The 13,961-nt window shown below is 45.7% G+C and overlaps 1 protein-coding gene across 1 annotated transcript in view; it reads left to right on the forward strand.

Annotated features, from left to right (window-relative positions):
* Nucleotides 1–602: 602 nt before the first annotated feature.
* The window catches only part of ABHD2 (abhydrolase domain containing 2, acylglycerol lipase), a 44,659-nt gene continuing 31,300 nt past the window's right edge, over nucleotides 603–13,961 (forward strand). The window contains exon 1 of the mRNA XM_048481902.1: nucleotides 603–699. The gene's annotated coding sequence lies outside the window, so the exon portion shown is untranslated. The remainder of the gene's footprint in view (nucleotides 700–13,961) is intronic.

The following is a 13,961-nucleotide window of genomic DNA, read 5'->3' on the forward strand; positions in this document are numbered from 1 at the left end:
TGCCACAAATAGAGAGGCTTTTTCATTCTGCAATTTGCTTTTAACAAGTCCTGACTACAGCAGTAAAAAAATAAATAAATTCCAGAAGAAAAACAGCCATAAAATCTGCAGCAATGGCTGAATTACAGTTGACAAGTCTGGTAAATGTCCACCCATGGGGAAGAAAGAAAGTAATTTGGGAAAATATAATTATATCGAAGTAAAAAAAATGGCAGCCAAAATACAGACAAAAGCATAGGCACAGCTTAACTGTCACTTCAAGGGGACATCCTAGCCCCGCCCCTCCTTTCCCTGTCCCCGCCCCTTTCCTCGCCTCTTCAACTCCCCTCCACACCCATTCCTGACAGACACCCCAAGCAGCCAATACGGTCCCGAAACCCAGCCCAACTGCGTCACAAGCAGCCAATCGCAGCCCGTCCGCTTCTCCCCCTTCAGGCGTCCGCGAGACGGGCGGTGCCGCCACCGCCTTAACAACCGCCCCTCCCACCTCATCCTCTTGACCAATGGCGCGCAAAGAAGCCCGCGAGTGGCGTGCGCGCGGGGCAATGGGCACGGCCAAGGCGGCTTGAGGGCGGGGCGGGCGGAGGACACGGAGCCGGCTTCGGCGCGGGGCGGGTTTGTACGTGTGAACGCGGCGGGGGAGGGAGACGCACCTCGATGGGAGCAGCTGGCGGTTCTGCCCGGGCTGGGCCTGCACAGGTGAGGCGGGGCTTGAACCCCCGAGGTGGGATGTGGGGGGGAAGGATGCTGTATGGGCGGGGTCACCTCAAGACCCCCCCCCCCTAACATCCGGGTACCTTCGTGGCTGAGCTTACTGAAGGGCCAGTCACCTGCCTGGGAGAGATACCGGGCCAAGCAGGGGTGCAGCTTCAGCCCCCCCCCCCCCCGGGAAGAGCAGGACAATGCCCGCCCACCCCCCACAAAAAGGATTGCCCCTTTCCCAATATAGCCAACCCCCTAATACAAGTCACCCCAACGACCTGCTCCCCTTGCCTTCCCTCCTCCCACTTCTAGGTCCCCCCCGCCGCCGCCGCCAGTGGGTGGCCAGTCCAGGTTGGGAAACTCCTGACGATTTGGGGATGGAGCCTGGGGGAGTCAGAAACCTCAATGGGGTACCAATGCCACAGAGCCCCCTCCCCCCAAAAGCAGCCATTCTCTTCAGAGGAGCTGTCATTGCAAGGAATCTCCAGGTCCCACCTAGAGGTTGGTATCCCTAGGTGGCCAACTTTGGAGCATTTTCACTGTGTGTAATATGGCGTCAAGTTGCTGCCACTAGCAACCTAGTAGGATTTTGACGGCAAGAGACTAACAGAGGTGGTTTGCCATTACCTGCCTGCATCACGACCCTGGTATTCCTTGGAGGTCTCCCTTCACATACTGGGGTCAACCCTGCTTAGCTTCTGAGCACTGACATCAGGCTAGCCTTTAATCAGTAGTAGAAGATGAAAAAATGGAGGGGAATACCCAACCATTTCCTCAAGGGGAGTTGATATCTGTAGTCTGAGGTTGAGCTGTAATTGCAGGGGATCCCCAGGTCCTATCTGGAGATTGGTATCCCTGCCTGCCCTAGACTATATGACCCCATTCTCTTTTATATTTTCCCTGCTTTGCCCTCCATGGATTACCCTTGTGGTTTTGTCTCAGGCTTGGCTATCTGTCTATATTGCCTTCTGTAGAAAAGGAAACAAAAGAGGGGGTATTCCCCTCCATTTTTTCATCTTCTACTACTGATTAAAGGCTAGCCTGATGTCAGTGCTCAGAAGCTAAGCAGGGTTGACCCCAGTATGTGAAGGGAGACCTCCAAGGAATACCAGGGTCGTGATGCAGGCAGGTAATGGCAAACCACCTCTGTTAGTCTCTTGCCGTCAAAATCCTACTAGGTTGCTAGTGGCAGCAACTTGACGCCATATTACACACAGTGAAAATGAGGAGGCAACATAAGAGTTGCCCTTGCCGGATCAGATCAGTGGTCCATCTGGTCTGGCATCCAGTTTCACACAGTGTCCCAACCAATTGCCCTTGGAAGGTCAACAAACCACAGCTGCAGACCTCCGAAGTTCTTGAGATGTTCACAACTGCCTCTTTGTAACTTCCCAGGGAAGACTAACTGGATCCTGCGTAGAATAGGTACATGGGAAAAGGTGGCTAACCTGTTGCATCACCTTTGTACTGGGTGACAGGTACCAACGTGGAAACCATCTCTACTGAGATAAAAGAGATGTTGGACCTGGGGTTAATTTCCCCTCTGATAGGCCCTGAGCATCCCGCGTTATCTTGGTCCTCAAACTAGACCAGATGGTCTGCTTTTGTGTGGACTATTGAAAATTAAACCAGATTACAGTCCTTGACGTTTACCCTGTGCTCAGGGTTGGTGAATTGGTGGAGTGTTGGGTCCACTAACTTTATCTCTACCTCAGATTTGACCAAGGGGCATTGGCAGGTCGCCGTGGATCCACAAGCCGGCAGAAAACTGCTTTTGTGACTCGTGGTGGACTTTATAAATTTACCGTCTGAGTTTTTGGACTGAGAAAAAGCCCCTGCTACATTCCAGAGGTTGTTCGATAAAATGCTAATGGGGTTAATGAGGTTAAAGGATGTAGCTTTGGCATATATTGATGGCATTGCTGCCTTTAGAAAGATCTGGGAGCAACGCCTCCGCGAACTGGCGTTTGGTCTTCGGGTTTAACTGTAAAAGCAGCTAAATGTCTACTAGTAGCCATCACCGTCCCCTGCAGCCCCTCCCTTTCTTCCCCAGTGCACAACAAAATCAGAAAGTGGAGTTAAGCCAGTTTGGTTCCTCTCAGTTGCTCATTGAAAGCCTATTACAGTTAATTAAAATGACACAAAGCCCGGGTGCTGATTCAAATAGGGAAGGAGCTGGGTGGTGGTGGAAGAAATGCCAGTGCGTGTGTGATATAAGGGATTCCACGCTGCGACTTATCCGGGAAAAGGTCAGCATCCCATCCTAACAGTAACAGTATCTTGGTGCTTCTGGGAAGCTCACAGGCAGGGCAGAAAAGTGGGAGGTGGCCTTAACGCCCCCCCCCCCCCATTTGTTAGCAGGAATACAAAGAACAGGACAGATTTTACTAAAAACCTGTCATTGAATGTAGTCTAGATTTAATCCCCACCCCCCAGCATTTTAAGAGCATTTTATCTGTTCCTTTTTACAGTAAGAAGATGATGACCTTACAAATGCCTAGCGTGTTCTGAAATGGAAGCATGGCTCTGGGTGCTCTAGTGAAGGTCCAGGGGTCCTTGCTTAAGATTCCCCCTGCCTTGTTTATCATTTGTCAGTTTTGGGTTTCAAGGGTCACAATCCCACCTCTCCTCCTCTTAACTTCTGGTTCTCTTTGCTACATGGGTTTTAACCTGTCTCAGATTGTCCTCCTATCTTTGTGCACTCTGAAGATCCCCACCTCTAAGATCCATGGTAGGATTCTTCTCTCTTTTCCCCTATTTTTTTTAAATAGAAGAAAAATGAAATTCTTCTGAATTTTCGCAGCTCCTTATCAGTGGGTAAAAGTGTTTTTTCTTGCTCTCCCCTGCCTGCGTGGGTTTTTGTTATCAGAGTGCTACCATTCTCCTTCAGAAGCTGCGTGCTTGCTCTGCCTTGAGCTGGATCCTGTTTGCTCCTGAGGTGCTATTGTGGTGGCATTTTTAAAATTGACATGTTACCTTTTCACGTTGTATGTGGCCCATACCTTTTCTCTTTTGCTTTCCTTAGTCTATACTTCTTCCTATGGCTTCCTCTTACCAACATGCTCTATAACCTCTCCTTATGGCTTCCTCTTACCAATGTGCCCCTTCATAACTCTTTTTTAACTCCTGTCTCTCTGTTTCCCCAAGAAATCATATCAGCCAGCTTCCTCCCAGCCTCATCAGAATTACTTTAAAATGTGTTATTATCTCCACACACGCACACACCCCGGCAATACTTGTCTTTGTCTTTAGGCATTTGTCAGGTTGTTCTTGTGTTTCATCAGTCTCTCTCACCTGTCCTGTGGCTAGGCTGTACAGATCGGTTATTTACAACTGATCAATCTATTCTGGTTGCCTCTGTTCTTTTATTATTTACTCACATTTTATATCAGATGAAGTTATGCGGGTAAGTTTGCCTTACTCTAGATAGTACACAAAAGTCCAGAGCTGGATATTTTCCCCTTTCCTACTTTTACAAATGTCTGTCCCTAACTACTGACTGTTCATCAATGAATCGTGTTCGAAATGCATTATTTTAGTTAGAGAGGGGGAACAGTACAGAGACTTGCTTTGAATGTAGTTTTGCAGACTATGTCTGTATCATGCTTCAACCTGTTGATTTAATTACTGGTTGTTTTTGTTATGTATTGTTGTTGGTTTTTTTGTCTTGCACCGAGAAACAAAAATGCCCCAATTTCTGCTGTATGTCTCTTTAAGGATCTTGAATACAGCAGTATGTACTGTACTTTCCAGCTGCAGCTAAAATAAATATTTGGCAGTATTTACAGCGTGATATTCAGGTGCTCTGCTTAGGTGATCTATTGGTTATTTCTAACTGGAAAAGCAAGGTGCTCAAGTTATGTGACAAGTGGTCACAAGCTACTGGCAGAACTATAATTGCAAAGGGATATCTTTGATCCCTGTGACTCATGTTGGACCCATAGGATTACAGTGTCTCCTGATAGGGTTCTCGAAGCATCTGTCACAGCTATAATTCACTGTGGGCATTGTCTTCTGGTTATTTACTTGCAGGCTTCTTTTGGAAACAGTCTAAACTTTGAGGTAAGGCTGTTTTTCACTAGCAGCATGGACAGTTTTGAAAATCTGTTTAGTGTAGCTGCTCTGTTCTTGTACTAAATTATTTAAATATAGCTTGATTCTTTGAAGCGCTCATTAAAGGGTTCTTTCTTAAGTAGCGTTTTGTGTTTTGACTTTTCTAGTTACAAATAGGAACATAATCAATTTACTTCCTTTTCTCAGTCTTCCTTTTTTGTAATCTTTTCTTGCACAGAGCCCATTAGTAATACTTAATTTTGTTTAATGAGTGTATATCTCTTCTTTTTAGTCTGTTTCATAGGAGTGAGTCATAATTGCTTATGCAAAATCATTTTAAATGAGGATGGCTGTTTTTGGCATGTTACTGACTGGCTTGGGGAAGGCGGCTTTCTTTCCACTTTCAGTGTGACCATTATCTAAAAGAGCATGGTTTCAATCCCTCCCCCCACCCCCCTGAGTTTATGGTGATATATCATTATGGCACTGTTCCTTCTGCAATAAACATGTTTGGACTAAGCCTGCTTCAAAGTCAAATCCTCTGAAGATGCCAGCTACAGATGCAGGCGAAACATCAGGAGAAAATACTACTGGAGCACAGCCATACAACCTGGAAAACCCACAACATCCTAGTGATTCAGGCTGAAAAAGCCTTCGACAATACATCAGATACTTTTTACTCTTCAATGCACTTGATATGAGAAGATGCAGGGCTTTATGTCTTACGGAGTTTGAGATGGATCTCATCATATTAGCACTAATCATACCAACAGCTTTGCATGAAGCTCGAATCTGCTTGACAGGAGGCTGTTTGGTTCTGAAGGAGAGGTGAAGCAAAGACTGTGTGAGGAAAAATGTTACCTGTACACTGTACAAGTCCACAGCTGTGTTACAAGTGCCTGAGATTTTGGCATTACACAGGATTGTGATGTAGCCAATCTGACAGCAGGCAAAACCTCAGGTAGCATGGCTGGGGAATGAATATAGGAGGAGTAACGGATTGGGATAAGAGTAGTAGGCGTTACTAGCTGGGTGTGGCGGGTCTGTGAACTCATATATCCTAGACCTCTTAAAGGGACATTTGTGAAACCTTCTTTTACATCCCTTTGAACTACGACCTGTACCTGCCCTGCAGCAATGGGTGTCAGGATTTGGGGTGTGCAAAAAAATGGAAATTTTTGGATTCAGGTATATTAGACTCCAAAAATATTAGTATTCCCAGTATTCCTGAATGTGGAATACTGGTATAGTATTCAGATTCAGGGGGGGTGAGGGTGGGGTCCAATTTTTTTGTGTCCATTATACTTGTGGGGAAACTTTCCAGGTGAATGGAAGGGGATGTTTTTAAAGATACAGACACCAAAACTGCAGTGGAGCTGCTGCTGTCTGTCTTTTAAATAACCCCCAAATTTCAAGTTGATCGGCCCAAGGGGTTCAATTTCATGGGCCCCTGAACAGGGTGCCCCTACCCATCCTCCCATTTTCCCCTACGGAGCTGAGGACCTGCAAGCTGTTTCCAGGTCAGAAGCCATACTTGCAAACAGCAATCACTGGTCAAATGACTCCTGTGGAAGAACCAAAAAGCCCAACAGAACCACTGCAGAACCCAGTAATTCCAGTAGAAACACGAGCCAATGTGTCAAGCCAAACAGAACCAGAATCAAACTAGAGAATCTCTGCAGTTGAAACTCGGGGTGCAGTCTGCAAGCCCAACAGAACCAACTGCAACATGCAGAAACCCAGCAGAACCCAGGGGCACTGTGGCGGTACATACTCAATGGGACCAATATCAAACCAGAGTATTACAGCAGAACAAATCCAAATGGGGGAGGGAAGGGGTTACAAACACAACAGCTAAAATAAACCTTGAACCCATCACAGAGCAACTCCAGCAAAGGAATACCGGTATATCTGAAAAATACCGACAGGGTATTTTGTGGGTATACTTTGGGCTCAGTATGGACACCCATAGTCATGACATAATAACTGTGGCTGAATTAAACTCTCAGACTGCTGTTCCACTTTGGATTTATTTTTACCTTCCTGGGAAAAGGCTCAGTTTTGGTCTATCATGGCTGGCCCTGGCCTGTCAAAGTTGCAGTGATGGGCTTTTCGGTGGAATTTAAGAGTAGATGTATGGTAGTTGCAGGCTGGAGATCTGAGTGGCTGTGAGCAACAGTCTAGTCCTAAGCGGAGTTATATTCTTTTGATTTCTATTGAAATCAGTTCCCTTAGAAGGGTGAAACTGAGTTTAGGCTTGCACTGTAGATTAATATTTGACTGCTTCTGGGGAGAATAATTTTGTAAGGCATTTGCTTATTGGTTTACTACTGTGGGGTGTGATTGGTTGATTGGTACTTCCTAGTTTTGGACATGGTGGTTAAAAAGAGGGAGAGGACATCTATTCCTCTTGAGTAGAGTCTGTTCTTCCAGAAATTAGGGGGGGGGGGCATTATCCTTTGAAGATATTGGCACTGGATGAATTACAAGCTCTATTTCCAAACTGAAATGTGTCTTTATTCTCCCAAGTTAAGATAACTATCTCAGAGTTCAGCTTTTTCTTATCTTGTGGAAGTTGTTCCCTGAAATTAGCATTGCACTTTGCTGAAGAAGCAGCTTAAGATAATGGTGTGGAAATAACCCAAATGGAATTAAAACTTCATTTTGGTTGTGTCAGAGAGATGGCAATAACTCTGTTGTGATTTAGAAAAAACTAGGTGTAGTCTTCTATTGTGGAAAAGTTGTATTGCAGGGAAATAGCTGAGAATAAATCAGCTTTAAGTATAAATGAAAACTTCATTTGGCAGCTCTCTTTACCGGTTATTCCGCCTTACAGTATACAGTCTGGGCATTTTATTGCACAACAATACTTTCGGTCTTACTGTTCTGAAAGAAATGAAGGTTATATAATTTTCATGATTACAAAAACGTGCCGGATCGGACCAATGGTCCATCTAGTCTTTAGCTTCCTGTCTCACATGGTGGCTAACCAGATTCCCTCGAGGGCCAGCAAACAGCTCATGGAGAGGCCAAAGTGCTAGCCTGTTGTTGCGTCCTAGCATTGGCATTCAGAGGATTACCACTTCTGCCTGTGTAGGTTCCCATAACCTTTCCTCTATGAATCTCTCTAATCCCCTTTGAAAGCTATCTGTGCTGGTGATCATCAGTACATCCACTGGCATTAAATTCCACAGTTTAGTTACTCATTAAGGGAAGAAGTACACTTCCATTTATCCACCCTGAATCAGTTATCCATCAACGTAATTGGATGCCCCTAGCTCTGCTCTGGATAACCCAGGCTAGTCCAACCTTGTCAGATCTCAGAAGCTAAGCAGGTGCAGTCCTACTTATTACTCAAATGGGAGACCATTAAGGAAGACTAAGCTTGCTATGCAGAGACAGGCAATGGCAAAACCACCTGTCAACGTGGTGTAGTGGTTATGAGTGGTGGACTCTGACCTGGTGAACCAGGTTTGTTTCCCCACTGCTCCACATGAAGCCTGCTGGGTGACCTTGGGCTAGTCACAGTTCTCTCAGAACCTTCTCAGACCCACCTAACAAGGTATCTGTTGTGAGGAGAGGAAGGGAAGGAGTTTGTAAGCCACATTGAGACTCCTTACAGTTGAGAAAAGTAGGGTATAAATCCAAAACGCTCCTTCTTGCCTTGAGAATCTTCTGGGGTTGCCATAAGTCATAAGTAAACTTGATGGCACATAAAAGGCTTCTAGTATTATAGGAGAGGGAACAAGAAGGTTGTAGAACAGTTTAAAAACCAGTGGGTGCAATACAGAGTATTGTCACTTACTTTCTTATACTAGGATGTTATGTGGGCATGGAAAGAATGCTGTGTCGTATGGAGAGGGACCTGTTACTATCCCAGCATGTGGGGCTCTGGTTGTCAATTTGCAGGTATGTCAGCCTGTCCTCCTTGGCAGACGGCTCTAAAAATTGCATTTGAGAGCCCAGTCAAGCAGAAGGGGAAGCATGCCAGACATGAGCCAAACCAATTCCGGATGCTTAAATCATCTCTAAGTTCTTATAGCTATTTGGGTGTAACCAAGATTCAGCCAGCTGTACGTTTTTAAGTGGGGTGTGCCTGTGGACTGGGAGATGTAAAACGATAATGAAAATAGGAGTAAACAGAGCACCTCAGTAACACTGCTGAAGCCACTTTGGGGCAGAACATAAGAACATAAGAACAAGCCAGCTGGATCAGACCAGAGTCCATCTAGTCCCGCTCTCTGCTACTCGCAGTGGCCCACCAGGTGCCTTTGGGAGCTAACGTGCAGGATGTGAAAGCAGTGGCCTTCTGCTGCTGCTGCTCCTGAGCACCTGGTCTGTTAAGGCATTTGCAATCTGAGATCAAGGAGGATCAAGATTGGTAGCCATAAATCGACTTCTCCTCCATAAATCTATCGAAGCCCCTTTTAAAGGTATTCAGGTTAGTGGCCATCACCATCTCCTGTGGCAGCATATTCCAAACACCAATCACACGTTGCGTGAAGAAGTGTTTCCTTTTATTAGTCCTAATTCTCCCCCCCCCCCCCCCCCACATTTTCAATGTATGCCCCCTGGTTCTAGTATTGTGAGATACGAGCGTTCCAGTTGTCCGGAAGCTCCTTGGTAGGTGATAAAGTATTAACTCTGTCTCTTTTTTTCTTGAGGTCCCATTCCTTGTGCTGATCATCTGATAGAATTGGGTGGTGAGCGGGGGACAGTTGCTGCTCATACAGTTATAACAGTTACTGTCAGGTGACGCATCCTGTTACCTATTGTGCTAGCTCATGTCATAGGATATGATAAGAACAGAAGATTTGTGATGTCAGTTGACCCATCACAGGCATGGAATGTTTCAAATGCTTGGTGTCGCTGGCCAGTTCATTTAACACCTTGCAGAAGCAAAACTGAAATTCGAATCTTGGTATTTCCTATCCGGTTGCATACTGCTAGCTGCCCTGACGTTGAAACTTGGTACCTGCTATACTTTTTCTGAGCAGCTAATAGGATTAACATATTGAGGGTACAAAATAATACAGGGATTTAAAGGTTTTAGGTTGTGCTGACTGTTTGTTTTTTTGCATCAAGATAATGAGAGCGCTCTCTACTGAACTTATACGTATGACCAAAATAACTTCACAGGTAATATTTCTCCCTCTTTTGTATCAGACAATGAAAGAGGGGAAGGCGAGTTATTATCAGGCTGTGAGCACATGGTGGAAGAGCAACCTACTAGATTATTTAATGGGAATTAATCATCGAATCATAGAATTGGAAGAGACCACAAGGGCCATCAAGTCAAACGCCCTGCCATGCAGGAACACACAATCAAAGCACTCCTGACAGATGGCCATCCAACCTCTGTTTAACAAGCTCCAAAGAAGGAGTCTTCACTACTCTCCCAGGCAATGAATTCCACTGTCGAGCAGCCCTGACAATCAGGAAGTTCTTCCTAATGTTTAGGTAGAATCTCTTTTACTGCACCTTGAATCCATTACTTCGTGTCCTAGTCTCTGAGGCAGCAGAAGACAAGCTTGCTCCCTCTTCGACATGGTATCCCTTCAAATATTTAAACATAGCTATCATCTATTTAAACATAGCTATCATGTTCCCCCTTAATCTTTGCTTCTCCAGACTAAACATACCCAACTCCCTAAGTCTCTCTTCGTAGGGCATGGATTCCAGACCTTTTACCATCAGTCCTTATTGTCATTCCTTATTGTCTGTCACTAGACTTTTTCAAGGAGAGTAAGGAGGAGGAGGAAAATCCAGGCGCAAAGGGACCATAGAGTTTTTTTCCCCAAATTACCATCCTCAGATAGATCAGTCCCCTTCCCTGAATACTTTGTAAGATGGGTTACGGCTGAATGGGCCGAACCATTGGCTAACAGACAGTTTCCAAATACCTATGGACTTCCAAAGTTTCCAATGGGAGCTAATAGTAGATGGGGCTACCCTTTTGAGGGTCCATAACTTTGGACCCCCTGAACCGAATTTCACTAAACCTAGGTGGTATCATCAGAATAGTCTCCTGCTGATACCACCCAGGTTTGGTGAAGTTTGGTTCCAAAGTGGGTGTCCCCAGCCCCATTGTTTCCAATGGGAGCTAATAGTAGATGGGACTACCCTTTTGAGTGTCCATACCTTTGGACCCCCTGAACCAAACTTCTCTAAACTTGGATGATATCAGAAGAAGAGTCTCCTGAAGATACCCTGAAATTGTGGTGCTGCTAGCTTAACAATTGCACCCCTGACAGCAGGCACCCCCCAAATTTCCCCAGATTCTCCTTTTAAATACTCCCCCTTCAGCATGGATTTAAAGGGAGAATCTGAGGTCCCCAGTTTAAACATTTAAAGTGATTCTGTTTCAGGGTGGGGGATAATCCACCCCCAAACAGCATCACTTTCAATGTTGTTTTAACTGGGGACCCCAGATTCTCCCTTTAAGGTGGATTTGAAAGGAGAATCTGGGCTCCCTTGTTTAAACACCATTGAAAGTGATGCTTTCTGGGGGTGGATTCCAGTATCACAGTGGCCTCCCATGGGGGGGGGGGGGCGCAAAACCCATGTTTTGCACTGGGCTCCATTTTCCCTAGCTACGCCTCTGCCCAGAGGGGAGGGCAGAAGCGGCTGCCAGCTGGGAGCCCAGCCAGTGGGAGGGGGCTGAGCAGGGCAGGGCTGGCAATCTGGCCTCAGAGTGCTGCTTTTATAAGCACTGAGGCAAGGGGCGGGGCTTGGGGAGGTGTGGCCACACCCACAGGGGTGGGTGGGGGTGTGGCCACCCCCAACCTTCCCATAAAAAATCTATACCTATGTCACTAGTTTCCATTGACAGTACAAGGGCACCTGAGGATGCTAATCGCATACTGAAGGGCGTCACCTTCCTGACTGACACGACCCTCAACACCATGGCCTTCTCAGCTCGGTCCAAAGAGAATCTCTTGGGAAGGTCTTGGCAGGATTGTGTACCTAAACCACTCTTATGGTGAGGGCTAAGTTTTATAGCACATAGGGTAATGGCAGGCACCCATCACCTACAGAGGTTCTTGCCCTCCTTGCCAGATGTTTTGACTTAAAAGTTGGTTGCTGTTTTCACGCTGTTTTGGGATCCTGGCAGTCCACCTTTCAAGCTCGCAGAACAATGCTAAACATGCACCTGAACACCTAGTGGTAAATTCCTTAATCTCCTCTCTCTGGGAGAGACAGCACCTCGTTTGGGCCTTGTGTCCCTGTTTGTGCTGGCAGTTGCCGCAAATTCTTCAGTTCGGGCAGCAGACGTAAAGAATGCTCAGCATGCATTTGAACCTTGTGGACTTCTTTGCTTTGGCTGTTAAGTTGGATCCAGTTTATTTTTAGAGCTGCATCGGTGCCTGTTGAAAACATTGTGTCAGATGTACTTATACTGGGTCATTTGTTCCTGTGAAGGAGATGAGATGTCTCAGGCCATTTGTGCACACCCTACCTACCTTGCAGTTGTTCCCTTCATGGTGGCGTTTCCCCATGTTTTTTGGTGCACACTTGCCTCAGCCGCCTAGCCCGGGTGGCCACAGCAGCTGTGGGGGAAGAATTTCTAACAAACAAGAATTTGTAACGTCTTCTCTTCCGGGTACGGCAGCCCTCCCCCTCCTCCTCCTTGGGCAAACGTTGAAGGTTGCAAGACCCTCACTTTCTCCTGCTGAGTCCTGGCAAGGCGGCTGTTCCACAAGGGTTGCCAGCCCCTCAGCCCCTTCACGGAGCATTTGGAGAGGCAGCTCAGGGTGGTCTGCTGGGATGTGACCTCCATAGGGGAAGAACTTTTCCCATAACAGCCAGTCCCATAGAAGCCCTTCTGATTGGTGGCCCAAAGAATGGGTGGAACTCCTGTTGTGTGGGCTGGAGAAGGTGAGGAGGAGCTAGGAAACCCGCAGGAAGATGAGCACACCTTGTCTCCTTTGCTTTCCCTGGGGAAAACAGACATAAAGTTGCACTTTAACTGGTTTCGGAAACCATGGGGAGAATCAGATCTGAGGTGCGGTGAGTTCTGAAAAGGGGAAAATGTGTGCATAATGGAAAATCCAACCCGAAGAGAATGGACACTCACTGCGAGGAAGACCATAAGTCTGTAATAGGCCCAAGTTAGCTGTGTCTGGCCATAAAGCATCCTGACTCTGTTCAGGATAGACATTTATATAGGAGGAAATGAAAGGGCTAAGGGAAGACATGAGGCTACACTGTCTTCAGGACCCCAAGTAAGTTATAAATCCTTGTTCCATTCTCTTTTTCTTATTTCAGTACTAGCTTTGCTATGATCATGGCTGGGCACATGTTCATCCTAATTTAGGCTTTCCTCTGGATTATATTTTTTACTAGGGCACCTAGCTTAGTCCCAGAACAGGTAGTTTACTGTAAGTTGTATATCCATTCACCAGTGCTGGAGGTCAAAAGAGTTTCCTTGACAGTTGACACTCAACAACCCTATCGTCCTTTTCCCTGCCTTTGTATATGGTGCACAGAGTCATTTCTTTGGGGCATGACCCTCTCTTCTGCAATAATGTGTGTCAGCGGTTCAAGCAGATATTTTGCATGACATGGACAGCAGCTGTGTGTCAGCAGTGCTTGTATTCCATGTGGACTTTGACTCTTGGCTTGTGTGTCATGTAACAAAACAACACAATTTATAATGTCAGGACAACTGTTTGAAGAAGGATTCCCTAAGTACCTATGATCTATAGGAGTTATAATAAGAATAATGTAAAATTTTGAGTTTCATTTTTGCATTGGCAAACTGAAAGAGCAATCCTACTCAGGACTTACCCCTGGGAATCTGTTTATTGCACTACCTGTGGGTGTATCAATTTTCCTGACTCTGTCAACTCTTAGTGGATTTGGGGGACATAAATTGTGGGAATCGCCTGCCATTACGCAGGAGATTTGCTGCAGTGCAACTTAGCATATTAAAAGCTACTATTTGACTTATATATAACATATAAAAGTAGAAATAGCTTTTATAGAAGTGAAATTCTTAGTATACTAAGTGAAATTCTTAGTATATTAAGTTGCAGGAGAGGTACAAACTGCTTTATGCTTATATCCTGCATTAAGCTGTAGTTTTTGCCATCCGAGAGGCAGAAAAAAAGTAAAAGCTGAAAATAGAAAGCATCAATTTTATAATAAAAAGGGTGCTGTTTGGAAAGAGCCAACATGTTTGGGCTTCTAGTTAAGTGTTATTA

Source organism: Sphaerodactylus townsendi, linkage group LG17 (genome assembly GCF_021028975.2).
Source record: "Sphaerodactylus townsendi isolate TG3544 linkage group LG17, MPM_Stown_v2.3, whole genome shotgun sequence".
NCBI lineage: Eukaryota > Metazoa > Chordata > Lepidosauria > Squamata > Sphaerodactylidae > Sphaerodactylus > Sphaerodactylus townsendi.